Here is a 2366-nt window from a genome sequence, read left to right on the forward strand (position 1 = left end):
ACGGCATCAGTAAAAGTTGTCCCGACTCCTTCACAGGTGTGAGTGAGTCTGTCCTTTTTCCTCCGTAAACACGTGCGCCACTTTGGTGTCCAAAGGTGACAGGACTTTGGCATGGTTGTCATGGCAACGTCATCTGTGTGAGTGGTCAAGGCTTTTCCCTTCCCTGGAGGATGAGCCGTGTGTAACTTCCGGGTCTTTGTGTGTTGATCCAGATTTTAAGTTAATGATGAAACTTATATCAGAGGAGAAATCATGGAGGGGTATGTTTCTGTGACTCCACCAGAGCAGCGTTGCCTGCTGGGAAATCGGCTCCTTTCTGTGGTGAAAAGTTTCCTTTCACATAAGTTGGTAGATGTGGATCTCCTCAGCAGGAGTCGGAGGTGAGGAGTGCGGAGGCTGCTCCTCTCCTCACCTCCTCTGCGCGCGCTGGACACAGAGGAGCGCGTTTCTCTGGATCCCCTCCTCCTCCTCCTCCTCCTCCTCCTCCGAGCGGAGTTCAGCCGCCGCTGCGCTCTTTTCTTTTGTTGCTGAACGCAGCCCTCCAGGCCGGTCCCTTCCCCCTCGCCCTCCTTCCCTCCTCTTTCCTTTTTTTCCACCCATCCTCCCATCGCTCTGTTTCATCCAGGGTGACGCCAGTCCCTCTCACCCCGCCCCGTTCAACTCAGTCCACCGCGTTCATTTCATTCCTGCTCCCATTCCGCGCATATTTCGCATCCTTGGAGAGACGCTGCGCATTTTACGCACTCCGCGCGCCCGATCCGTCTTCAGAGCCGAACCGAGAGGGCCACTCTGGAGTTGGCGGAAGCTTTCCCGACTCTGATCCGAGGGAAAGCGTGGGGAATAATCCAGAAAGAGGCGTTTGGATCGAGGTAAGTTCCCCGTGGAGGAGTGACCCCCCCACATACACAAACACACACCCCCAGCCTCCCCGAAGCCCCCCGAACCCGCTCCGCCTGGAAGCCCCAAAGTGATCCGCGGGGAACGGAGCCGAACGCAGAACGCAGCGTCACGGCGAGATGGAGCCGAACGCGCGCCCCACCGCGGGCACGGAGCTCTCGCGCAGTTGATTGTGTGTCGCGCCAACAAACAACAAACCTCGTTGACTTGTTTTTGCCGTAAACGACCGGAAAAGGTGTCGGGTTTCCGCGCGCCGGTGAAAGCGGCTCCGCGCGGCGCTGCGAGGAGAGCAACAAAGCTGGGAGTGAAGGGGGACTTGTTGCATCGGCGGGGTTTCCTCTGCTCCTGCGCAGGCGGGTGGGCAAACAGGCCACGATCAGCCAGCCTGGGGGTGGGGGTCTCCTCCAGACAGCTCCCACTTTGACTCCCATGCTTTATTTTGACGTGAATCCATCAAACGTCCAGCAGCACATCTGCGTGCAGCCCTCCTGACAGCTGCTGAGAGCCTCCACAGCACCAGCAGCCCTGCTCTGCACTTCCTTTTAAATATTGATTAAAGGACTGCTCTTGCCCTTTATAGTTCCAGATCTGCGGTGCAGCAGACCAAACCACAATGTAATTATTGGGGGAAAATTGCAGGCTGTAGGATGAGGATGCTGGAACAGTGGTCCGTTTGTCAGATGTTGGGAGCTGTGTTGGATAAAAGGACCAGAACACAGAGAATCCGAGCTGTGGTTCCGGTTTTCATGTTTCTCCTAAAACTGGGAACTTTTCTACAGTTTTTCCTGAATCCAACAAGTTAAACTGAAGCACTGGAGCTTCTGTTTGGTGAGTTTGTTGTTCCTCCTCAGTGGATGGGAGCAGCATCCCTCCATCAGGATCTCCTCCTGTAGAAGCAGAACTCTGTGTGTCATTGTCTACAAAGCTTTGTCAGCCTCTGTGGGCAAACAGGCTCCACTCCCCCCGGGCCTCCCCCCCCCCTCCAGTCCGTTGACATCTGTTTTTGGCCCTCCGTGCACCTGTAGAGACTGCTGCTTTGAGGAGGGGAGGCGCTGAATGCAAATCCAGCCGTTTGTTCTGAGCTTAAGCAACACAGTCTGACTAACAACCAGTGTGTGTGTGTGTGTGTTTGTGTGTGTTTGCCTCTCACTGCCCAGGCCAGGCGGGCCCATTGTTGCAGCAACAGGCGTCGGTAGATGAGGACGCACCATATGGCCTCTGTGTGCTTTAGTCACAACCGCTGTGTGTGTGTTTGTGTGTTTGTGTGTCACCAATATGGTGGCGTTTGCAGCCGCGCGCCTTTCTCCTCCTCGTCTCATTTCCTAAGCAGGAGGACGAAATCCGGCGCACAGATTTTCCCGGGACTGGGATTAGAGGAGCAAATCTCCCCGGTGTGAAATGACGTCTCAGATTTGTCTGCTGTGTGTGTGTGTGGGGGGGGGGGAGGTGTCAGCTGAATCAACAGGTGA

The 2366-nt window shown here is 55.5% G+C and overlaps 1 protein-coding gene across 1 annotated transcript in view; it reads left to right on the forward strand.

Annotated features, from left to right (window-relative positions):
- Positions 1-389: 389 nt before the first annotated feature.
- The window catches only part of tead1a (TEA domain family member 1a), a 53004-nt gene continuing 51027 nt past the window's right edge, over positions 390-2366 (forward strand). The window contains exon 1 of the mRNA XM_024264241.2: positions 390-869. The gene's annotated coding sequence lies outside the window, so the exon portion shown is untranslated. The remainder of the gene's footprint in view (positions 870-2366) is intronic.

Source organism: Oryzias melastigma, linkage group LG6, assembly GCF_002922805.2.
Source record: "Oryzias melastigma strain HK-1 linkage group LG6, ASM292280v2, whole genome shotgun sequence".
Lineage (NCBI taxonomy): Eukaryota > Metazoa > Chordata > Actinopteri > Beloniformes > Adrianichthyidae > Oryzias > Oryzias melastigma.